At 37.8% G+C, this 26,834-nt stretch overlaps 2 long non-coding RNA genes across 3 annotated transcripts in view; one reads left to right on the plus strand and one right to left on the minus strand.

Moving 5' to 3' along the window:
• LOC141518369 (uncharacterized) overlaps window positions 1-9,862 on the minus strand; it is a 130,086-nt gene extending 120,224 nt beyond the window's left edge. For both annotated transcript variants that reach the window (XR_012477168.1, XR_012477167.1), the window contains exon 1: window positions 9,387-9,862. This is a non-coding gene — a long non-coding RNA (uncharacterized LOC141518369). The remainder of the gene's footprint in view (window positions 1-9,386) is intronic.
• LOC141518379 (uncharacterized) overlaps window positions 5,027-26,834 on the plus strand; it is a 77,907-nt gene continuing 56,099 nt past the window's right edge. The window contains exon 1 of the long non-coding RNA XR_012477177.1: window positions 5,027-5,213. This is a non-coding gene — a long non-coding RNA (uncharacterized LOC141518379). The remainder of the gene's footprint in view (window positions 5,214-26,834) is intronic.

Below are 26,834 nucleotides of genomic sequence, written 5' to 3' on the forward strand. Positions count from 1 at the left end.
CTAAGATAATTTCAAGAAGAGAGCAACAAATGGGGAATTCACGAATGTCTTCATAGAGAAGGTGACACCAGATCTGAGTGGCATAGAGTAGTGACAAGAGGCTTCAATTATCCTGACATCTGCTGGAGCTCTCTCTTTGCCTAAAGGAAAGCATCTAATAACTTCTTAGCTTGCTTAAATGATCTTTTCATCTTTCAAAAGATATAAAGACCAACATTGGGTATTGTATTTTGAATCCTATCATCACTATCAGGGAAGGACTGGTTGCTATAATGAAAGTGATGGAACCCTGGAGGGAAACGATCACTGGCTCTTGGTGTTTATGACAGAGCATAAGAGTATGGTGATTTGTAATATTGGAGAATCATTTCAAAAAGTTCAAAGGAAGGTTTATATATAGAAGTGTGATAGACCAAGCTTGAACCAGGTAGTGAAAACAGATTGTTAAATTTTCAGTGTAAGCATTTACATATTGGAAAACAGTAAATACTACAAATGATTTATTGTTTTGTGGATTTTCTATAGCTATGAAAGTAATGGAAAAATATTTATCACACTGATTAAAATTAAAAGTGTGCCAGGTGCACATTTTTTTCCATTGAGTTGGTTCTTAAGCATTTACCAATGCGCCTTTGTATAGACATTAGCACATGAACTAATACTTTATTAGGGAAAATAGCCAAGAAAGATTTTTAGAATGAAAATCACAAAATTTAAAGAGGAAAAATTTAAATGAGGAAAAAATGGGTGTTGGTCTGAAAAGACAAAAAGATATGAACAGAAGATGGAAGCAACAGCAGAGAATAAAAGGTAAATTATAAAAAACCGTCACAGTCCTATAAAACTCATGTCAGAAATACAAACACTCAGTATGAGCTGAATTTGGCAGGGGAAACTAAAGATAATAGCAAGGGATTTTTAGTGGAAATGGGGGAAAGAAGAGGATCATGCATGGAATAGAACCACTGCTTGGGGTGGATAGGATGAAAATAACTGACAAAGAAATGTAAAGACATAAATGCTCAATTCTTAACTTTCTTCCATTGTTTCTATTCAGAAGAATGCCATTTTTCCCAGGAATGACAAAGCAAAAATGACCAATGGGGAGCTAATACTCAGGAAAAGGAACATAAATGAGTATCTCCTTGTCCTTGATAAATTCAAGTCACCTGCCCCAGGTGAACTATATTCTTGGGTACTAAAAAAACTGGCAGATGAAATTGCTGAGTCTATATTGGTGATATCTGAAGATCATGTGAACTAGGGAAACTACAGCAGAACTGCATGAAGGCAATATAATTTCAATTTTCAAAAAAAGGAAGGAGAACAAAGTCTGAATTATTATAGGCCAGTTTCAATTCCTTGGAAATTTTTAAAACAGATCACTATTAACATGGTTAGCAACCATTCAGACAAGGAAGCAATCATTATAGGACCAATATAGCTTAATCAAGAACAGGTCATGCCAGATTTATTTGCTTTCTGGACAGCATTCCTGAGCTGGTTAATCAGGGTACAACTATAAATATAATTTATCTAGATTTTAGCAAAGCATCTGATAAAGTATCTCACTCTATTCCTTTGGAATACAAAGAGATGTGAACTAACTAGATAGCACTATAATTAAATGGTTTGAGATCTTACTGAATGACTCAATTCAAAGAATAGTCACTAATACTTAACAGGTCTCCAATGGAGAGCCCCATGTGTCTGTGCTTAGTTCCCTGACATTTCCCAATTTTATCAATGACCTGGATAAAAGTTGAGGTGAAATTTTCATTAAGTGTGCAACTGTCATCAATCTGAAAGGGATAAGGAACATGCCATTAGTCATAATTGAGATCCAAAAATTGATCCTGTAAAGCATTGGACTAGACCAAATAAAATGAAATTCAATGAAGATAAATGTAAATTATATTGGAGTTCAAAAAAATCAAATCCACAAGTAAAAGATGTTGAGGCATGGTTAGAATGAAAATTTTTCAAGGAGGAAGGCATTGTGAATCAGTAGATAGATGTAGCCAAAACAGTTCATGTGATCTTGAACTGCATTAAGAGAGTAACATAGTTTTCAGTTGTAAGGAGAGGATAGCCCCTCAGTGCTTTCCCTGATCAGATCATCATATGTTCTGTGTGTTACAGTTTAAGAAAGACAATAAATTATAGAGCTATATAGATATGCTATAAATAGAGTATACAGAGGAAGAAAATCAGAATGATGAAGGGTCTTAAGTCCAAGTCACAGAGAATTGACTGGAAGAACTAATGATGTTTAACCTGGGATAGATATTGTAGTTATATGTGTCTTCAAGTTATATGTATCTTGTGGAAGATGGATCAGATTTTAAGTGTGGACCCAGAGTGCAGAATCTAAAGCAAAGAGTGGAAATTTCAAAGAGGAAAAGTCAGGCTTGGTATCAGAAAAACATCTCCAAGAATTTCAGTTGCCAAAAATCAAACAGGTTGTCTTGGGAAATGGTGGGTTCTTTCTCTATAGAAGTCTTTAAGGGGAGGTTGGATGACCATTTCTTTGCTATGCAATCAAACTTTATTAACTATTCAACAGTTATAAATCAAACCCAGTAGGAAGAAACCACTAACCTGATTTCTAAAGACCCCAGCAAATGTTTCTTAAACTCAAGCTCATAACAAAGTTCCATGAATCTCCTTTGAAGGTGGCACTATGGCCAGTCTTCATCAATCAATGGGACTCTCAAGAGAATACAAGATGCTAATTTTTCAAAATTTGGGGAATGCAAAAGTTGGAAACCAGTTTGGTTAGGGCCTCCAATAGTCTTTTATGATTCTGGCCAAGAGTGTTTACAAGTTAAATATAAATTCTGTTGGGTGATCAATAATCTAAGCATATGAAGGAAATTACCAATCAAAGCCTTTGTTTCCTAATGCCAGTAGCAAGTGTTTACCAGTAATTTACCAGACTTCGTAAATACATATCATTAACAATAGTTTACTATTGGAAGGTGGGGAAACATGTCATTGGAAGTGGTTTACCAAATTGTGAGTATCTCTCTTGTGGTAGGCCTAGGGTTCCAGCTCTCTAGCCACATACTGCCCACTCATACAGCCTCTGCCATAACCATGCTCTGAATAAATGAAGAAATAAAAGACTTCCTGCTCACAGCCAGATAAAGGGATGCTAAATCTGTCAAGGTCAAGAAAAAGCAAGGACAATGTGAAGTTTAAGGACCACTGCAGCAGATACCTGTACACATTGGTCATCACAAACAAAGAGAAGGCAGAGAAACTTAAAAAGTTCCTGACTTCTGGTTTGGCTGTGAAGGAATCAAATCACTCAGCATTCCACTACTTCTATTAAAATGCAGGGGGGATGGGAAGAGAAAGAAATGGTTTACCAATTTTGGGAAATAGTCATTGCCAAACTATAGCATTCTATGGCTTACCTAAAAATATCTTATATAGAAACATCACAAAATGTAAGCTTTCAGCAAGATGGAGTTGACCATTTTAATTTAACATACTTATTCCCATTATGTCTCCCTCCTCTAAAATTTCTGTGATTTCTGTGAAGTACAAGCCACTTAAGTTCAATTAGATATGGTATCTGACTTCACAGAACTTACAGAGCATTAAGAGAAGATGTGATGTATAAACAAACAAGGTGAATACAAATTAACTCTTATGTATGCATTAGAAAAATACAAAGGATTGCTATAAAAACAGAGGAACAGGGATCTGAGCAATATGGAGAAGGCTCCATAATGGATGTGCTAGGTGAACTAAATTCTCCTCATCTGGCTTCCACATAGCACATTTCAGTAGGCTTTAAGATGCAAAAAGCAAAATAACCCTGTGAGGAAGGTTGTGTAAGTATTTGTTTTGTATACCTTCATTTTTTATTTGTTTTGGGGTTTTTATTTTTAGTTTTTGCAAGGCAAATGGGGTTAAGTGGCTTGCCCAAGGCCACATAGTTTGTAATTATTAAGTGTCTGAGGCTGGATTTGAACTCAGGTACTGAGCCACCTATACCTTCATTTTTTTAAATGAGGAAAATAGGAATGTAAAAGTACAACAATAAATACTTCAGGATTCAAACCTAGGCATTGGGTTAAAAACTCCAGGTTTCTTTCTACTCTGATGTATCTAAAAATACCATAAACCTGGCTTCGCCTGCCTGACTGTCCCAGTATTTGCTTTCTTACAGAATGAATCAAAGGCCATTGTCTTGACAACACTGGTTAATTCTAATGGCATTGCTTCATTTAACAAACATTTGTGTAAGGTCCTACTTCTGTGCAAGGTTCAGCATATATTAACCGGAAGATTAGAGATATCCTCCTATCGTCTCTCATTTCTCAAATAAATGGTGAAACTGGGGTTTGAACCTAGGTCTTTTAAAGCAATGCTCTGACCATAATATGAGATAAATCCCCCAAACCAAAGCACAGCATACTCTGCCCCCCAACATCACTCTCCCCAAGAGCAAAAAAAAAAAAGAGAGAGAGAATTCGTTTTGTAAACAAACATGAAGAACCTCAGAGCTCCTCCTTTACATGACATCACAGTATTGGGTTGGCTCAGTAATTCTCTATCGCACTCAATCATCAGACAATGCTGAAAAGCTAGCCTAAGAGACAGCAGAGTGTGAGAATGAAGACGACAGAAGAGAAGCCTTTGTCTCAGACTGTTTGTGTGTGTGTGTGTGTGTCTGTGTGTGTGTGTCTGTGTGTGTGCGTGTGTGTGTGTGTGTGTGTCTGATTGTCTGTCTGTCTGCCTGTCTATGTAGAGGTGGGGGGGTTCTTTTTTTTTTTAATGAATGGGTCCATTGTGATATGAAACCAAAGCCCATTTGAATCTTTTCTCACTTTCTCACTGTTCTATGGGGTGAATTTCACCTTCGGTGTCCCCAGGACAAAAGAACAGATGGGGAATTCTAGGAGGGTGAGTGAAAAACCGGTCTATTTTAATTCTCCACCTCTGTGCGCCCTGGAGTCGGAGTTAACAGAAATATAAATGTTTCAGAGTACATAGAAAACGCCCCGGGCAAGGGCTTCCACTGTCGATTTCCAGCTGTCCCCAGCTGCAATATCATTGGATGAGCCTTGACAGTACACCCTCTGCGGTGTTCCTACGGCCCGATACGTCGGGTGACTCATGGAGGAACGTCATCGTCTGCTTCCAGCCCGGCCCAGCGCACACCGGCTTTTTACGAGCATTAAGGCAGGTGATGTGAGGTAGGGAACAGGGAGTCAGGAGACTCAGAGCTGGGGCTTATGACTTGAATGACCTTGAGCAAGTCAGCGAACGCTTCAAGATCTCAGTTTGCTTTCCTATAAAGTGGGAATAGTCCTTCCTACTCAACAACGTTGGGTTTTTTTGGTTTGTTTGTTTTAGATTTTACAAGGGAATGGGGCTAAGTGGCTTGCCCAAGGCCACACAGCTAGGTCATTATTAAGTGTCTGAGGTCGGATTTGAACCCAGGTACTCCTGACTCCAAGGCCAGTGCTCTACCCACTGAGCCACCTAGCCGCCCCCTTAACAACGTTGTTAATTGAATCAAATGATATTAAGGATTTGAAGAATATTTAATGGATGTATTATTATATGTGTGTGTATGTGTATATGTGTATGTTGTCATTGATGTGTATATTTGTGTATATTCTCTTATTATATAAAATATAAACATATTATATAATTGTTATTCCTATAGACAAATACTTTAACTTATATCTCTGAGCTTCAGTTTCACCATCTATAAAATGAGAATTGTAATATTGTCACTAGTTACCTTCTAGGATTGTTAATAGACAAGTGCTGTTTAAGGGATAATAGTAACCATGTAATTGTGTGTATATATATATATATATATATATTTATATATATGCAAAATATATAGGAATATAATCTTATTGTACCAAAAGAATTATCTACTTTTAAATAAATGGTCAACCTCAGAAGTTTTAATTAGATACATTCTTAATCTTTTTTAAGTTGGAAAATATAGGTTCATAAATTCATAAAGGGAATCTTGAACAAAAATTCTATTAAAATCTCAGGTAGAAGAGCTGCCTTGTTCAGTTCATAAGACACAGATGAGTGACTCCCACCTGTGACAATACAGATTAATTGCAGGAGAAAGTATTCATGTAGTTAAGTAAATGATGAAATTTCAAACCTAAAGTTATGAAATAAAGCGAACATCCATAATCAGGTCTTTGATATATTCAGGGTCCCTAAAATAAAATCCCTTTCAACTCAAAGCCTATTTAATATCAACCCTTGGTTCTCCAGTCTCCTTGAGGCTTATCTAGACTCTCTAAGGTCATAGGATACTAAAGACAAATAATTTTTCCATCACAGTTCTACCCAGCTTTGGCTCTTCCTATTAACATCATCTTCTTCATCTTCTCCACTAAAGGGGTCAAATACTCAGTCACACACTTCAGCCCAGCAGGAACCAAATTAAAATATAATTAGAAAAAATAAAATTAATTTAAATATAATAAAATATAGAAAATGTTAAAATGTGATTTTCTAAGTGGATAATATAACCTTTGAAATTCTTACCTATGGTTTAATGAACCCTATTTCTATTTGAGGTTGACCCCACTGATCTAGACAGCCATACCTTCTTTTGTTGGCCACAGTTTCTTGGAAACATAGGTCAACTTTCACCATTTCTTTCTTCTGACTCTTAAGCTGGGGACTCCTCAGAGAGGGGACTAGATCAGCATCAAGGTCACTTCCAGAGATCTCTGTCAATTCAAACTAGACTCAGGTAGGAACCCAGAAACATATCCTCCTACATGGTCCTCCTGACTTGTTCTTTCCCACATCCATTCTATCCCACACACATTGCCAGATCCTTCTTCTGACTAAATCCAAACAATAGATCCCTACTGAGAATTAAATCCAGCTCTGCTATTCATGTGACCTTGGAAATGACCTTGAACCACTGATTTTTTAAAAAGTTTTTTTGGACTGAAGATCCCTTTGGTTTATGCTCTTAAAATCTATTAAGGCCACTCCAAATAACTATACCTATGAATCATTATCATATTAGAAAAGAAAATGTCTTTATAATGCTATGAAAATAGTTTTGGCCTTGAGGATACCCTGAAAAGGTCTCAGATATAACAGGTGGTCCTTGAACAGCACTTTGGGAACCATTGGACTAAATGACCTCCAAAATCTCTTCTAGCTTTATATCCTATGAAATGTCTCAATCCATTTCAAACCTTTCCAATTTGATATATCACACCTTTTCATTTACCTATATCCAGAACTATTCCTCATTCCCCAGACATATTCCAGGTTTCGTTTTTTCCTATGCTTTTGCTCATCTTGTTCCCTGTATCTGTAATTTTCTTCCTCCCCACCCTCCCCACCTCCCCTTGCTTGCTGAATTTCTACCCTTTAAAGACCAATTCAAATACTTCTGCCTCCAGAAGGTTCTCTTGATTCTGATTCTCCCTTCATCCTTCCTTTGGAATTGAACTCCCACTCCCAAACTTCAAGTAACACTTTTTTTTTTAGAACTCTCTCATTCAATTATCTGTGTTTGAGTCCTATCCCCCTAAGAAACTCTAAGTTCCTTTAGGGTAGGGACTATGTCCCTTCTAAATTTTGTTACTCAGCACTAATCGGTTCTCTGAACACAATAAGATCTAATAATTTTTGTGTTGTTAGAACAAGCATTAAGAAACATCAAATAGGGGATGGCTAGGTGGCACAGTGGATAAAGCACCGGCCCTGGAATCAGGAGTACCTGGGTTCAAATCCAGTCTCAGACATTTAATAATTACCTAGCTGTGTGGCCTTGGACAAGCCACTTAACCCCATTTGCTTGCAAAAACCTAAAAAAAAAAAAAAAAAGACCCTAAAAAAAAAAAAGAAACATCAAATAACCAGTACTGTTGGTTTCGGGCTCAAAATTCGTTTAGCTAATCCCCAAATCTCAAGGGTCTGTTAGAGAGCTTTGTTAGATGAATCATAGGATCATAGATGAAGAGGTAAAAGGGACCTTAGAAGTCCGATAGGCCCAATACTATCCCCTATTTTGCAGATAAGGAGACAGGCCTACAGAGGTTAAGTAAGTTATCCAAAGGTCATACAGCAAAAAGGGCCAGAGCTGAAATCAAGTGCCACAGAAGACCCAGGGAACAATTTAATCGATAACTAATCCAAACAAGACAATCAATGACCAGAATGTGTGTCTATGGCTCTGACCATATGGCTTTACATATATACATATATGTGTATAAATGTATATAGAATGGTAGTAACATAAAATTTAGGATTTTAGGATTGAGTGATAAAAGAGACTGTGATTATCTAATCCAGATTCCTCATTTACAAAGGAAGAAATAAAAGCCCAGAGATAGAAAATGATTTTCCCTCAGATCACACAAGCAATAGGTAGTAGAGCCTGAGTTTGAACCCAGAATTTGACTCCAAATATAGGGCTTGCACCATTCACCAACCTTCCTGAAAGACAGCAGACAGTATAGCAAGGTTGATCTGAGGCTATACCCACAGCCATGCTCGCTTAACCCCTGCCAAGACCATCTCCAGGCTGGCACCAAGCAAGCTTTATTCCAGTCTAATGTGTATTTCACCAGAGTGCAGGCAGGAGTGACAGAATGAGGTTAGGATGCAGAGAAAAACGACATGATTATTTTATCCGAGGTGTTGCAGGGGAAAAGGAGGGGAAGGAGCCAGTGCCAGGTAGTCTCTGGGCTTGGGGGTGACTCAGGGAACTCATCCACCCCCCCAACAAATGTGATGTGTGCTTTTCAGAAGATATATTGAGGGGAGGAAAGCAGGGAGTGAGTAATGGGGTACAGATTCTCTGTAGGTATGTGGCAGATTTTCTGATAATGGAAAGAGGCCAAGACTAAGATTCACTAGTCCTAGATTCAATTTCCCAGATTTGCTAACTACATTGCTATATTACCTTAAACATGGCATGGCACCTCTCTGTGCCTATAAGTAAGATGCTCTCACTGTTAATATCCCAGAGTTGTTATAAGGATCAGATGAGATAATTGGGGAGGGTAGCAGTGATCTTCAGTTGGAAGACTTCATATACATGTAAGTTAATTATTATCCCTATTTGACAGGCAAAAAAATAAGACTCTGAGATCTAAAGAAAAAAAGATAAACGGGGTCACAGAGAGTTGGATACAACTAAAACTACTGAAAAACAAAAGCAGGGAAGAGTTAGATCAAAAATCCATCTCCCCAGGCCAAGTCTAATGTTTATTCTCTTAGATCACACTATCACCCAACTAATGTTAGCTCACAGTTAGCCACTAAAACCATAGCTAGAATTAGTTCACTAGATTAGTTTCTGAAGACTAGAAAGTTTTAATAGAATGGATCAAAAAGATCTGTAGCACTATTACCTGAGAGAAGGACGAGTATGTTCTTTGGGTTTGGTTTGGTTTCTGGAGGAGGGAATGTTTCTGAACATTCAGGGAGTCATCATAAAGATCCATAGAATATAGAATATCAGAGCTAGAAGAAACTCTGGAGGATGACCAGATCTTGGAGGTCACCTTCCCCCAAAAATTTGACTCTCTCCTTCAACACTGCAAAGTGGTTATTTAGCCTCTGTTAGAATATCTAACAGTGACAGGGAACTCACTACCACACAAACAATCCTAAGGTTCTGAAAATCAGTGCTGCTCAAGGTTGGTCCCAACAACAACAGCTTCCAAGGTTTCCTGATTCCCTGGTTTTGCTGGAACACATTAAAGGATCCTCCTTCCAGCTCCTCCTTCCACACTGGGATTAATCCATCACTAGGTCTGAGCTAGTGCGCCAAGCCATTAATCACTCGGGACAGCTGCCTCAGCAAGAAGCAAGCAAGGTGACTGCCGAAAACCATGAGAGGAAAGGAGAAAACGAGGGATAGACACCATGACAGACAGCCCAGGGGAACCCATGACACAAAGTAGGCAGGTCAACCACAGGCTGCTATGGGAGGAGCTCGAGGTGTACAATCCAGCTGGGCCAGAAAGACAGAGACAGAGACAAGAGACAAAGAGTTAAAAAGACTGAAAGATAAAGATTCAGAGAGAGGCAAAGAGCAATTCAATGAAAGACAGACTGAGACAGAGAGACAGAAACACACACACACACACACACACACACACACACACAGAGTCAGACAGACAGAGACAGACAGACAGAGATAGACAGAGACAAAGAGAAAGATACAAAAAAGAAAGGATGCAGAGAAAAGTTGGCTAGTGGAGTCACATCTATCATGACTCAAAAAAAAAAAAAAGATATAATGCCCAGTGACTCAAAACAAGGACACCAGAGGATGTGTTAAAGGACCTAAAGATGGACAGTCTGAAGAAGAGGAAATTTGGAAAGGATATAATCCCTGGCTACAAATATCTGAAAGCCTGTCACATGGCAGGGGGCTTCTGCTTTCCTCCAGAGGACAGAAGTAGTCCCAATGGAGATAAGCTTCAGGAAAGCAGATTTTGACTTCATATCCTAGTGCTGCAGGATGAACTTGCCAGAAATCAGAGCTGTCTAAAAGTGGAAATGGTTTCCTCTAAAGTCAATGAGCTCCCTACCATTGGAAGTCTTCAAGTTGAAGTTGAATGACCATTTATCAAGGTTGCTGTTAAGGATTTAAATAGGGGTTAGATAGACTACTAACTTTTGTTTTGCTCTTCTAGTTCTGTTATGATTCCTTGAAATCCATTCTCTTTGTCAGTAGCAATATTGCTACATGCTTCTATTATGAGTTCAAATTTGCTCTCAGATACTTAGAAGTCATGTAACCTTGGGTAGGCCACTTAACTCTCTGTCTCAGTTTCCTCAACTGAAAAATGAGTATAATAATAATTTAGTTCCCATAGTTGTTATGAGAATCTAATGAGATAATATTTATGAAATATTTAGCACAATGTCTGTCCCATAGTGGATGTCATATAAATCTTAGATTAGTATTATCATTATTATTATTAATGCTTTTGTACAATTACTTTTCTTCCTCTGATTAAGCCCAGTTCTTCCAGTATATGTTATTATATAAGTGCAACTTTGGGAATTACTTGAATTCATTCAGACTTCTAAAGTACCATTTAAGAAATCAACTTCTGACAGCTTGCAAAAAGATACCAGGAATAAAGAGGTCATGGACTTGGACTGGATTATTGCATACACCATCAGACCTGGTTGCTGCATCACCTAGTTTGGTTTAATTATTTTTATTTGCTATGAAGCTAAGGTGGTTTCTCAGGAAGGAAGTTAGTTATTGGATAAAACTGTGCTGTAAAAACAAATAAAAAAAAACATAAATAAATCACTAAAAAATAATTTTGGGGAAGGGACTAGCAGGGGAAAACCTATTCCCTCATTATCTCATTTATTTTTTACCAAAAGTTCACTAAAGGTAGGGATAATTTTCCCCATTTTACACTGAGATGAAGCGACTTGTTTAGGGTTTTCATCTATGCAGAGGTAGGCATAGAATCCAGGCATCCTGGTTCCCAGAACAGTGTCCTTTCCACTAGTTCTTCAGTAAATGCTCCTTGTTTATGTATTGAGTAGCAGAACTATGTAGCATTCTAACCTAGGAGAAGCCCATGTTTACCCAGATTGGGTGGTGAGGAGTCCTAGGCTAAGTTAAAGAAAGTAATGATCATAATTTGTCCTCTGTCTCAGAAAGTGGGTTGGGAAAGGTCATCAGCCCTTGGAACAATTTCCCCTTGCCTTTCTTCTTTTGTACTTTTCTCACTCTGCCTTGAGTGGCCCAAGATGATTCCTCTACAGGCCTGGGGCCTGGGGCCTGCTTGGCATAATAAACACAAAGAGTATCTGACAGTCCCTTCCTGAAAAATTCCCTTCACAGGCTTGAGCTGGTTTGCAGAGAATATTTCAGTTTTCTGAAATGGGAGCTAGACCTGGGTTGTTGGAACTGCCACTACTTCTTCTGGCCATGTGACTGTCAGAAGGTCAGGAGGATCCTAAGCAGACTTTGAATCACTTGTCACCTGTGAACTTCATCCATTCCCATACCTAAAATAACTCACATTTTTCCTGTCTCTCTCTCTTCTCACTCACAACTCTGCAAGCCAATTGCATTCTTGTAAATCTTGAAATCTAAGAGCTCAGTAGGGACTTCAGAGGACCCCAAAGTAAAGCAAGAATCTCTGCTAGAACAAATATAAAGGAATCATAATGATAAAGTGTTCAATGAACCTTAGAGAACAAGAAGTCCAACCCATCATTTGTAGAAAGGTTGACTTACAATCAGAGTAAGGAACTGATATGCTCTCAGTCACATAGTGAGTAGATAAAGGAACCAGGGCTAAAGACTCTGGAGTCAGAAGCTTTGGGTTCCAATCTCCACTCTGATGTTTGGCAGTTACATGACCTTGGGAAAATTATTTCACCTCTCTGAGCCTCACTTTTTCTTATCTATAAAATGAAGGAATTGCAATATGATTTCTGAGGTGCCTTTCAGCTTTTCCCATAAAAGTCTAGTGTTTTAGTGGCAAAGAATTGGAAATTGAAGGGATATCCATCAATTGAGAAATGTCTGAACAAGTTATGGTATATAAACATAACACAATATTATCATACTATAAAAAAGATGTGGGATGGCTGGGTTGCACAGTGGATAGAGCACCGGCCCTGGAGTCAGGAGTGCCTGAGTTTGAGTTCAAATCCAACCTCAGACAATTAATAATTACCTAGCTGTGAGGCCTTGGGCAAGCCACTTAACGCTATTGCCTTGCAAAAAAAAAAAACAAACTAAAAACAAGCAAATAATTTTTTTTTTAAAAAAGTGATGAGCAAGTAGATTTCAGGAAAACCTGGAAAGACTTAAATGAATTGATTGCAAAGTGAAGTGAGCAGAAATAGAACATTGTACACAATAACAACAACATTGTACAATCAGCAACTATGAATAACTTCCCTCTTCTCAGTAATACAATGATTCAAGACAATTCTAAAGGACTCATAATACTATCTATATACTATATATAGTATATACTATTCATATACTATCCATATCCCGAGAAAGAACTGACACAGTCTGAATGCAGATTAAAACATCCTAGTTTCACCTTTTTCTCCATGTTTTTTTTCCTCTTTTGGTCTATTTCTTCTCTCACTAACATAACTGATATGATAATATGTCTTACATAATTGCACAAATATAACCTTTATCAAATTGCTTGTCATCATAATAGAGGGGAGAGGGAAAGGAGGGAGAAAATTTGGAATTCAAAAATTTTAAATTAATGTTAAAAATTGTAACTAGAAAAAATAAAATACTCTTTAAAATAAAAGTCTAGTGTTCCCTCTACTATCTCTCCCAAGATCAAGGAGGCACTTGAGGACATAGTCTGTAATGTAGGGAGAACATTGACTCATTATCCCAAACCCCTCATCTTACAGGGAAGAAAACTGAGCTCCTGGGTAAAAGAAATAATTTACACAAGATCACACAGCTACTTAGTGGAAGATACAGACAGCTATGCATATCCTATGGTCCCCCTATATCACTAGTTGGCCTATAGACCAAAACAGTGGTTCTTAAGGCCTGCAAAGTCAAAACTATTTTCATAGTAATACTAAGATGGTTTGATTTCTAACATAGTAAATAAGATGTAACCCATAAAAGTAAGTTTTTGGGGTCATCCATAATTTTTCAGTGTATAAAGGACACCTGAGAGAGAACACCTGTCTCCAAAAACAATCAAAGAGAGAGAGGAGAAAATATATTTTAAAAAATTATTGCATTTTTTTCTGATTCTCCCAAATTAAAAACTAAGGAAGTATCTTTCATTAGGGAATGGATATGCAAATTGTAGTACATAAATGTAATAGAGCTATTATATATGAAGAAATCATAGAATATATAATTTCATAGAATACTGGAAAGACCTTTACATACTGATGCAGAGTGAAGTGAGAAGAACTAGGAGAATAACTGGTACTGTAAGTATAACATCACAGAGAATAAGAACTTTGAAAGTTTAGAACTTCAATCAATATAATGATAAACCATGAATCCAAAAGAATGCAGATTAAGCATGATACTTGTCTTCTGACAGAGAAGGTGGTGAAGTTAAAATTTCAAAGAACTAAGCTGGTATTTAGCAGGGTTCAAAGTGCAACATACAAGCCCAGCTCAAGGACCATCTCCTCCAAGCAGCCTGCCCTAACACCACACCCCAATCCATTATCCCTTCTCTGAATATCAAGAGCATTCTCTTGTCTGTCTCCTAAGGTTCTTTCTGATAGTCTAGGCTGTAAAACCAATACCAGCACTATTATTCTAACTTCTTTGTTCTTAGAGGATCTATATCCTATAGAGGATCTCTTATTTCACATAGAAGGAAACCCAACAGCCAGAGAATTTAAGTGACTTTCTCAAGGTCACATTGCAGCCAATGTGGGGTCTTGGTTTGCCAGACTATGATTTATTTGTTTGTTTTTTCCTAAATTTTCTCAGTGGCAGAGAAATGGGCAGGGAGAGATGGTGGTGGGAGGTAATAGAGATTATTTTTCTTAAATGCTTCAAAGAAAAAAAAAAAGAAAAAGACATCAGTCACATAGAAGGGGAAATCTTCATGGAGGAGGTGGGACTTAGGCTAGACCTTGAAGGTGAGATAGGATTTAGATAAGCAGAGGAAGGAGAATTCAGTTCAACTACTCAGTTTAAGCACAGGAAAAGCAAGTTTTCTACAGCCCTTGTGATTTTCATATACTCTAAACCAGGCCTTCACTCATCATGCTAAATCACTCTCCATCTGCCCACACCCTGGTGATTATCAATGGAAATCTCTGTGTCAAAAGAAGTTAAAGTTGACATGAAGGAGAAGTGGTGGGAAAGAATGTTGTGGGGCCTTATTGGCTTTTCCTTCCCCCCGCCCTCCAATATCTAGCTTTATTCCATGGCCTTCTGATAATAAACCAAGAACTATCCATGGTGTTGTGCTTCTTGGGCAAAGCAAAATACTTTAGACCCTTACATATAATCCCAGCTCATTGCCTTTTGTATTAGAGAATTCATCAGAGTTCTATATAAAGAGATCCTGACAATAATAAAATCAACTGGGCTCTAGAGAAGTTGTCTGCTATTAATTCGATGTGTGATCTTGAAAAAGTCACTTCCCCTCTCTGAGTCTCAGTTTCCCTATCTGTAAAATTAATGCATTAGACTAGATACCTAAGGACTTTTCCAATTCTGATATCTTTTTTTTCTTTAGTTCTAAGGTCCTTGCCAAACTCTTAAATTCTATGGGTCTAAAATTCTACCTCTGGCATAAGTATTATTTGCTCCATAGCCTCCATGAATGTCAGTTTCCAGGTTCCTTTCCCAATATCTCTTGGAGCCCACAGAAGTATTACTAGACATTGTGTTCCTGAGTCATGCCTCACCCAGACCAAAGTCAAGAAAAGGAGAGGGAAGTGAAAGAAAGAAGAATGAATTCAGTGCAATTGGGGTTAATCCCACTCAAAGCCTAAATCCATGTTAGCAGCTAATCCAGTTAGTACAGCTTTCATCAGGGGCTTTGATAAATCCTTTAACCTCTTGTGGTAAACTAGAAGAAGCTTAACAGCTCAGCATTCATGGGGAGATATATCAATAATGGAACTAAGCTGGTATTTAGCAGGGTTCAAAGAGCAACATACAAGCCCAGCTCAAGGACCATCTCCTCCAGGCAGGCTACCCTGATCACCACACCCCAATCCATCTTCCCTTCTCTGAACATCAAGAGCTCAACACTTCACATTAGTACTGAACTGTAGACCTCCATGTATAATTCTTGTATTGTTTCATTCATATTGACCTTATCTCCTATAAAACTATGAATTCTTTTAGTGCAGACTGGACCCTTTTGTATCTTTTTGTAACTTCCACATAACTTTGCTAGCAAAAGGATGAATGTTTAGTAAGAGTTCCAAAAATAACTTCACATTTTCCATAATAGCATCACCCCTTTGAATATTGAAACAGAGTAATGAACAGATGAGGATCTTGAATTCTAGACTTTTGTCCTTACTCTTAGTTACTGATGTAGTGGGTTTGCCCTAGCTGATTCTCCTGTTATGACTGGGCTTTATTTTTACACATTTGATATATAACAATCTGTAATCAGGCCAAAGGAACACCAAGTTCTGAGGTTCCTTTCAGTTGAAACATTGTCTGGTCTATCTCCTAAGGTTCTTTCTGACAGTCTAGGTTCCATAACCAATACCAGCACTATTATTCTAACTTCTTTGTTCTTGGGATCATATAGAGGATCTCTTATTTGACATAGAAAGAAACTGACAACCAGAGAATTTAAGTGACTTGTTCAAGGTCACATGATCAGAATGTGATAGAACTGCCTTTCAAATGCAAGATGCTTGACTCTAAATCCAGTAGTTATCAGGGTTTTTTCCCCCCTTAGGATCTTCTAGTTTGAGCATTCTATGATTTCTGTTCTAAGGAATTCATTCTGTACCTCCCCAATTGTCCGGAGGCATCCAACTAAACTTCTCTCATGGGAAACATCCTATGTTATGGACTTCTCTGCCTCCTGATCTTCCTTTCAAAGCTGCTTTTCTTTAACTCCCCTGTATTGGTACTAGCTTTCCTCTCTGGACTTCTATGACAGCTCCTCAGATATATGAAGACAGTAATTCTCCAAGGTAAACATACCCTTCAATTGATCTGGTTTGGCAGAGTTTCCAATCCCCTTATTATTCTGGTCAATTCCTTTTGCACACACTCTAAGCTTATCAATGTCCTTCCTAAATGTGGTGCCCAGAAATGGACATATTACAGGATGGGATCTAGCTAGAGCAGGAAAAGTGGATTACTATAACTAGGAAGAGATGTTTTAGCATTTTATCGTTCTATTTCAATTTATTTCTATTCAAAAAAATATTACATGCCTAATACAAGCAAAACATTGTGTGTCATATGGAATTATTTACTCCTTTATATAAACTACTGAGTCACTGACAACAGGAGGATAATAATGATAACACATCTCTCACTCTACTGTCCCCCCATACACACACACACACACACACACACACACACACACACACACACACACACACATACAAAAAGGTATCGTGAAGGAGCTAGATGAAGCATTTTTACTCCAATTTAGCAAGTAAGACTTAGGAAAGTTCAGTGACAATATAGCTAGCAAGGGAAGGAGCCATAATTAGAATCCAGGACTTCCACTCTCAATCTAGCACTTAGCCTGCTTTGCCACAATTAAGCTATAATAAAGAAAAAACTGGTGAAGGAAATACCAACAACACAAACATAAACCCAACAGAGAGGCCAATCTCAGACTTCCACGCTACACAAGGGGTAAGACTAGTGCTTTAAATTAGCCAACAAGAATCTCCAACTCTTTAAAATTCCAGGCACACACTCTCCATTCTCATTCACTTTCACAGCTAAAAGGTCGATCCCCTCTGCTCATTTTACCCGCCCCAACAAGGAAGAACATTGCATTACCTTCGATATTTACTGTGTTCAACCAGTGGAGAAATCAAATGCCCACGGAACATTAACCTGGCCTGACCATGAGTGGAATTTACTGTTCACTGGGACAAGAGAGGTCACAGAAGTTCTTCATTCAAGTCTTGCATTGCAAGATAATACATACCCACTTGCTTTGGGGATATTATAAGGCCTGGGTTTCCAGATTTACACTTCTTATCTTTTTTAGGGTATTTGAAAAATAGGGAAAAAAACAGCATTTTAAAGCAAAAGGAACTTTTAGAAGCTTTAATTTTACAGTGATCCTTAGAAATCATTTTGGTCATAGATCATAGATTTGAAGTGATTTGCCATTTCCTTTTACAGTTCTTTTTTTCAGATGCAGAAACTGAGAGTTGCCATCTGAGACTGGATTTGAACTCACAAAGATGAGTCTCCCTGAGTCTAGGCCTGGTTCTCCATCCACTGCCTTATCTAGTTAAGTTAATTGTCATTGAGTCTTATAAATGGAAAGATTGAGACCCAAAGAAGGGAAATGACTTGCCCAAAGTATTACAGCTTGTTAGACCAAATGGGATTTTAGGGAGCAATGAAAGGGATGAGAATAAATAAAAATCGAAGTCAAGGCTAAGAAATTTTCTTTGCTTGATTATTTTCAACTTCTGATGACTACTTGTTCCCAAAGCAGCCCTCTAGCTCTCTTGGAAGAGAGTACTCATCTGGGGGGAAAAAATATTCCTATGATTTGTTTTTGTTGTTGAATCATTCAGTCATATCTGATTTTTGATAATCCCATGGACCATAATATGCCAATAGTGTCCATGGGGTTTTGCTAGCAAAGATACCAGAATGGTTTGCCATTTTCTTTTCCAGTGGATTAAGGCAAACCAAAGTTAAGTGACTTGCCCAGGGACATAACAGCAAATAAAAGTCTGAGATCAAATTTGAAATCAGATCTTCCTGATTCCAGGCTCAGCATCCTATCCATTGAGTCACTTAGCTGTCCCCCATTGTAACTTTTCATCAAACCATTTTGTGATTTTTCTTGGAAAAAATACTGCAGTGGATTACCATTTCTTTCTCTAGCTCATTTTAGAGAAGAAAAAACTTTAGAGAAGAGGCAAACAGAGTGAAGTGACCTACTCAAGGACATGCAGTTAGTGATTGAGTTCAGTTTTGAACTCAGAAAGATAAATTTTCTGATTCCAAGTTCAGCACTCTATCTGTTGCAGCACCAATCTGCCTTCTTTCCTATGACAATATTAGATAATGCTACTCCCATCCTAAGGGAATTGTCCTGTTTTAAAGAGAATAGGATAACTCTCAATCACAAAGGAAAGATATACTTTAGATCAGGTCCCCAAGGTTTATCTAAGAGGGGTAGGGAATTTTTGTTAAAAACTGTTGTCCCAGGGGTAGCTAGGTGGAACAGTGGATGGAGTACCAGCCCTGGAGTCAGGAAAACCTGAGTTCAAATCCAACCTCAGACACTTATTAATTTCCAAGTTGTGTGAACTTTGGACAAATCACTAATCCAATTGCCTTAAATATAAATAAAATAAAAAATAAAAAACTGTTGTCCCCATTAATATTGAAATCACTCTCTAAAATGGACTCCACATACCCTATCTGCAGAATAACTGCTAAAAGACAAGGCATAAAATTCTTTACCCCAGTTCTATCCCCCCCCCCCAAAATAGTAGTCCTCAAACAAATTGTAACCTTGAACAAATCACTTTGCCTCTTATGTCTTAATTTTTCCCTTTACAAAACAAATAGGGTCTTGTCCCTTCCAATTCTAAAACTTCATACTCTGTGCTCTAAGATTTTGTGGTCTGATGTCCCTTCCAATTCTACCAATCCACATTCTTTGTTTTAAAATCCCCTCCTGAAATTTTATGTTCTATAAGCTAAGGTCTGAAATGTTGTGTTGACTCTAAAGCAAGGGACTTAAAGTTGCCTGCCTAGGGCTTGATCTAGGTGAGATTGTCCAACATCAGGGGTCTGAATCTCTTGACATTCGTGTCTGTATCTTATATTCATTTTTTTCTAAAGAAGAAAATGTACCCATTGTCTAACAATGTCTGCATTCCTCTACCAAAAAGTGACAAAATTGGATTCCCAAGCCAAGTTCTATTCTAGGAGCAGTCAATGACTCACTGAGTGACCTTGGCCATGAGCAAGTAACCTTTATGTCTCTGGATGCACCAGATTCTTTAGACTCAGTTAGCCTTGCTACGGTATTTATAGTCAGAACAGAATGTACCTCTTGGCTTGGTGACTTTTCAAACTATAAACTTTAGGAGTCAGAAAGAGTCCTCCCTCTTTATATTTACTCTCTGTCGTTATATAGGAACTTTTTTTTTAAGTCTGAATTTTTTAAAGTCTGAATTTCTTAGGCTGGTCATAGTCATAGGGAGATCTTTTTACTGACTTTCCTGGAAGTTTTGACCAGCTCTCTTTCCAACTTAGGCAAGTTCACCATTTCTTAGGCAACCTCTGGTCTCAAAGACTTACCATATTGACCATATTTAATGAGGACACCTCGTGACTTTAGAGCACTGAAGCTCAAGAGATCCATCAGCCTCAGCCTCCCCAGTAACTAAGATTATAGTCATGAGCTACCATCCCTGCTTGTACAATATCATTAAACCTGTTTCAAAGAAGTACTCCAAATTTACTTCTGAACTTGAAAAACATAAGTCTACTGAGGTATTAGCAAATGATAAAACAAGTTCTTGAAAGAATTGAAAACAGAAGTCAGTCATCCTGATGTCCCCTCTTGCCTCACCCTTTTTTACTGAATTCAAATAATATTTCATCCTATTTTTATTTGCATATATTTTTATATCACCTTCCTTTCTAAACATATTCTATTCCCTTCCCCTACCTAATAAGTCATCCCTTGAACCAAAGATTTAAAAAGAAAGGGGGAAAAACTTAGCAAAACAAACCAATATAAAACTATGTCTACCAGTATAGTCAATATTTCACACACATGGTCCTCCGCTTTTGTAAATAAGTAAAGGAGATGCATTTTATCAATTCCTGCCAGAGTCATGATAATTATATGGTGTTCAGCTTTTGGTTTTGTTATTATCTTTCTTCACATTACATAGAGTAATAAATAAACCACATAGTTTTGGTTTATATTCCCTTTAATTAGTGACCTGGAGTAATTTTTCATATTATTGTTAAAGTTTGCAATTCAACTTTTGAAAACTATATTGATAACCTTTGACCACTTATCCATTGATAAATAGATCTTATTCTTACGTTCTATGTAAATTCTCTACGCAACTTCTATTTCAGACCCTTAACAGATATTTGAAGCAAAGATTTTTCCCCAATATATAGTTACTCTTCTTATATTAACTGCATTAATATATTCATGGAAAAGTTTTTCAATTTTCTACAATTGAAATAATCTTCTCACTTGTGATATAGTCTCTGTTACTCATTTGGTTAAGAATTTTTGGCCCTAATTGTGGAGGACATTCAGTCTTGTTCTCGTCAAATATTTCAGCATTTGATTTTTTTATATTCAGATCATATGTCATTTTGAAGTTTATTGTGTTATATGGCATAAGGGATCCTACTTAAAAACTAATTTTATCAAACAACTTTCCAGCAGTTTGTTTCTTTTTTTACAATACCTAAATTGTAAAATTTGTAAAATGAAGAAATTGGTCTTGATCAGAGGTGTCAAATTCTGCAATACTCCTGTTTCCTCTACCAGATTAAAATATAATGGGAGAATATTTAACAAAATAAATAAAAACACATAGCATAGATAATGTTAGCATGAAGTTTCTATGTTAATATACAACTACTGGAATCTTTATATATGGTCTACAATTCCAAACTATATTTGTTTCATTCACAAGATCTAGATTATCTTCGAGGTCCCTTCCAGTTGATATTTTATATTTGATACTTTAAAAGATCCCCTTTCAATTCTTATATTCTCTACCTAAAGTATCTTTCAAGTCTGGTATCCTATTAAGACAATGGATAGAGCACCAGCCCTGGAGTCTGAAGGACCTGAGTTCAAATGTGACCCTCAGACACTTAATAATTACTTAGCTGCATGACCTTGGGCAAGACACTTAACCCCATTGCCTTGCAAAAACCAAAAAAGAAAAAAAAAGAGTTTCCAGTGCCTATAGAATTCTTTGATTCTGTCTACAGATAGAATGATACCAGGTCACTTAACATCAACTACAACTGATCTCATCTGTTACCTAGCTATATGTCTTCAGTGTTGTTATCCAGTCATTTTTCAGTAGTGTCCAACTCTTCATTTCTCCATTTGGAATTCTCTTGAAAAAGATACTGGAGTGTTTTATTATTTCCTTCTCCAGCTCATTATTACAGATGAGAAAACTAAGACAAACCCACTGAAGTGACTTGCTCAGGGGTCCCTCAATTAATAAGTGTCTGAGGTCATATCTGAATTCAAGAAGATTCCTGACTCTAGGTCTGGAACTATTCACTGTGACACTTGGCTACAGTTTGTCTTCAAATTCCTTTCTACTTCTAAAAAAAATCCATAAATTTGTGAAAAAGTATTGAACAGATTTCCTAGAAAAGTGAGATTAGTCTTTTTCTATTGGGCTGCAAAAAGTAAAACAAAGACTCAGATAATAAGGTAAAAATGATGAGGTGGCTCAAAAGCACTTCTAACCCTATAGGTCTTGTAACAGAAATTGCATGAACGTTTTCCAAGGATATTATAGAGGTAGCCATTGCTCTGATACAAGCCAAACTGGATGATTTCTAAAGACCCTTTGGCTTATGAATATGAGTTAATGAAAGAAGATATTATCTAAGTCAGATGAATACCAGGTGTGGAGGAAAGAAAATGAGAGACAGAGGAAAACACCCCCCCAATAGTTTTGAAAGTCTATCAGTAAAAGTAGAGGGAAGGAAGGAAGGAAGGAAGGAAGGAAGGAAGGAAGGAAGGAAGGAAGGAAGGAAGGAAGGAAGAAAGAAAGAAAGAAAGAAAGAAAGAAAGAAAGAAAGAAAGAAAGAAAGAAAGAAAGAAAGAAAGAAAGAAAGAAAGAAAGAAAGAAAGAAAGAAAGAAAGAAAGAAAGAAAGAAAGAAAGAAAGAAAGAAAGAAAGAAAGAAAGAAAGAAAACCCTTTGGGGGATTGAATCCATAGAGGCTCCTTTCCTACTTCCTGTCACATACCTGACCCTTTGCATTGGGCACAGGAAATTTAAATTCAAACCCTGATTACTACTTACTACTCCGAAAAATCGTTGGTCAGTAATCCCCTCTCTCTTGGACTCAGTTTCCTCCGTTGTAAAATGTGGGAGGTGGAACTTGATGACTTCTAAAGTGTCTTACTGCTCTAAACCCTATGAACTTTTGTCCTGAGAGGAAACAGGTTTCTTTTGAAATTTGAGCCCTGGGGCTTTCCAAGACTGACAAAGCCGACTTCAGTAGAGCCTACTGTGGACTGGCCAAAGGCAGGGAAAGGGAGTACTTTATTTTCTTCATGTCAGGGTTGGGTGGGGGTGGGTAGAAAAAAGGAGAACTCACAATCCTCCAAATCAGTAACACAGGGAATATGCCACCGATCTGGACCATTCATACCAACACAGTTAATGGCTCCTGGCCACGACACTGAAATGCCTTCAGGGCTTAAGACTCTTGTCACCGTCTCCAATTCATTTCCAAGGGTTTCATTCTATTGTGCAGGAGTTCACATGCAAGGGGCAGGAGGCTGGGGAAATCATTTCCTGGAATCCCTTACCTGCCTCTTAGGCTCTCTGAATCTCAGCAGCTACTGAGTGACAAGCAGCCTCTCCTAAACCTTCCACCCCCTGCAATCGCAGGAAGCTCAGACCTGAGGAGCCATCTTCAGCTCAGTGGTCAGTCTCCCTGCTGAGCTGAATGAGAGTAGGCGCTTTGCTGTTTTCTTTTCATGTCTCCCTGGGTATTTTGCACTTCCCAGCACAAGAAAGATCACAGAATGTTCTAGTCAAGATTGGGACTCAGAATCCTAGAATCTTAATCATCTCTATTGTTGAAGGGATGGTGAAGGTCAGATAGTCGGGTTCACAGAAACTGACAGTCCCCTCTACCACATTCTTGACAAGTAATTTGTTTCAACACCTTCAGTGATGGTAAAACAGCTGACTTTTTTTTCTTGAACTAGATCTATGATTAGATAGGTATACTACCAGCAAAGAAACTCTCTCTATAGGGAGTAGAAGTAAAAACAGATTGTTCTGCAATCTATCATCTTAGAGAGTTACAGCTAGGTAGCACAGTGGATAGAGAACCAGCCCTGGAATCAAGAAGAATCATCTTTATCTTCATGAGTTCAAATCTGATCTCAGACAATTGTTACACCTGGTCAAGAAACTTAATCTTGTTTGCCTCAGTTTCCTCATCTGTAAAATAAGCTGGAGGAGGAAAACCCAAAAGGGGACATATCTAAACAACTGAGAGTCCAGTGTCCCACATTGGAAACCTGGGAGCATATGCCATTTGAGCCCAAGTCTTCCTAACTCCAAGACCAGTTCTTGATCTACTCAACTCCACTGATCCAATCCTACCTTAAAGGAAGCCAAAACTGGTTTCTGCAACTCCTTTGCTATCGCCCTTTCTTGCCTTCATCCCAACACATCATGGTGCAGTGGGCAGAACACTGGACCTAGAGTCAAGAAGACCTCACAAACATACTAGCTATGTGATCCACTTGACCTCTGTCTGCCTCAGTTTCCCCCTCTGTCAAATGATGACATTAATAGTTCCTACCTCCCAGGGCTGTTCAGAGGATCAAATGAGATAATATTTATAAAGTATTTGCATATCTTAAAGTACTATATAAATGATCATTAGTGTTGCTGTTGTGGTGGTGGTATCTTTTTCCATCAAATCCAACTTTCATGATCCCATTTGAGTTTTCTTGGCAAAGATACAAGAGTGGTTTGTCATTTTCTCCTCATTTTAAAGATGAGAGTCACACAGAGTCTTCTTGAGTCTAGGTCTGATATTCCTAGAATTCTATCCACTGCCACCTAGTTGCCCCCAAATGTTAGCTAGGATCTTCCCTCTGTTGATTATTTTCTACCTATCATGGGACTTGTTTAGACATAATTATTTGCATATTGTCTGTCCCATTAAATTGTGAGCTCCTAGAGGGCATATCCCCATTTGTTGTACCTGACCCACCAGTGTTTGTTGACTGACTAACTGATTAAACAAGTTAAGGATGGGATGGACAAGGATACATTGTGATACATAGCAGGATTAAAACTGAATTTGGAGTAAGGGAGGCCTGAGTTTGAATTCTAGCTCTTACTAATTTGAATGTATTCCTTCCATTTCTGGGCTTCGGTTTGCTAACTTGAAAAAATGAAGAGTTGAGATTAAATGACCAAATGTTGGGATTCAAAGCCATTAACATTAGAATAAGAAACATCAAGATCCCTTCCATATACACAACTAATGCAATAGAGGATGAGGGTCCAGGAGCATCTTATTTTAATACTTAGTTACTATTTTATTATTATTATTATTATTATTTGTTCTTATTATTGTTTCTATTACTGTTATATAACATCCATGTATGACACTTTGCTTTCAAATTTCTCCAGGTCCCAGATTTCATTTTTGTGCAATATGACTAATAAGAGAGGAAAAGTGTGAAGAATGAATGATGTAGTGTCAAAGGCACTTTCCAGCCTAGAGTCTGGAAGAGAAATAGGTAGAAATCAGACAAGGTGCAAAGAAATATTATTGTGACTGCACAGCAAAGGGCAGAGGAAAGATACTCCCAATCAAAGAGGGAGCATCTCAAAGTGGTAAAAGTATTGTTTGTTACTATGACTACTACTACTACTAATAATAATAATAATAAACTTTTACATAGTACCTATTATGTGTAGAATACCAAACACTTTTTATATTACCTCATTTGATCCTCACAACACTGGGAGGTAGGTGCTATTATGATTCTCATTTTACAGATGAAAAAACTGAGGCTGGATTTGAAGTCAGGTCTTCCTGAGTCCAGGTCCAGTGCTCTATTCACTGTGCCACTTGATAGAAGATTCTATTCTAGAACTGGGTTCTAGTCTTGTGTCTTCTACTTAATGGGTATAGCACCTTAAACGAATTACTGCCTTTCTTTGGAACTCATCTGTAAAATGGTAATAATAATACAGGTACTACCTGCTGCAGAAGGCTATTCTGAGCCTCAGAAGGCATAATGGATATAAAAGGTCCCTATCTTATCAATCAGCTGGAGCAGGACATGATTAATAATTAGAGTCTCTGGAGGAGAAAGCAAGACTTTCCTCATTCCATATCATTCTAGTCAGACAGAGTATCATAAGACTTGGGGCTAGCAGGAATCATAAAATCCATTCGTTTAACATAGAAGGATACTAAAACCAAGAAATGGGAAGTGACTGACTCAAGGTCACATAACTAATGGTTACATTGGAATTCACACTCAGGTCTAGGCTATATCATCTGTTTTCCTATTCACTCCCAAGCTTCTCCCAGAAAGGCCATTTGCCAAGGCCTCTGAGCCCTGACATCTCCTTCCCCAGCATAATTGAGAAATATGTTCCTTGTGAATTCCTAATTGGAGCAGAACAGATGGTGGAGGGTTTTGTTTAATGAAATATGTCCGTTCAATTAAGTCGGGCCATGGGGGATTGGGGGCTTCAGCAAGATTCCATGTGGCTTTATTCTTGCCTGCTGTGGTGATCTCTGGGATTGTATACAATCCTGTCTAGAGGGTTCCAGAACTGGGCTTTTGAAATTACAGCTCCATCCATCTTTCTAAAAAATATTCCCTTGGATTCTAGAAAGGCATCTCAATTTGGTGAAAAAAAATGCTGGAATAAAAAAGCAAAAGACTTGGTTTTTGAATCCTAATGCTGTAAGTTCTTATCTATATTGACCCTGGAAAGTGATTTCCCTTTTTTGGTCTTCCTTTCTATATGAAAGGAAAATTGTTCTTTTTTTGTGTACCTCAAAACTAGACACTATATCCCATTCAATGGAAACTCTGTTGCAAAGTCAGTCAGACCCCCAAAACCCCAAAACTGCTTTTATGTAAAACCCACAAGGAGTACAGAAGGTGGAATCTATAGGTATTTGGTCTCCTTTCTTGTTTGGGAAGTCAACTCTTACCATTTCTTTTCATGGCACCCTCCCTGTCCTTTCTTTATTCAATGTTAGGATTGGTAAGGCTCCCAGAGAATATATCATCCAAAACTGTCACTTTACATAGAAAGAAACTGAAGCTCAGAGATGTTGTTATCACTCAAAGACAAACAAGTAGTAAGGGGCAGAGAATTCCAAAAGCATATCTTGAATCCAAATCTTTTG

This window comes from Macrotis lagotis, chromosome 1 (assembly GCF_037893015.1).
Source record: "Macrotis lagotis isolate mMagLag1 chromosome 1, bilby.v1.9.chrom.fasta, whole genome shotgun sequence".
In the NCBI taxonomy this organism is placed as follows: Eukaryota; Metazoa; Chordata; class Mammalia; order Peramelemorphia; family Peramelidae; genus Macrotis; species Macrotis lagotis.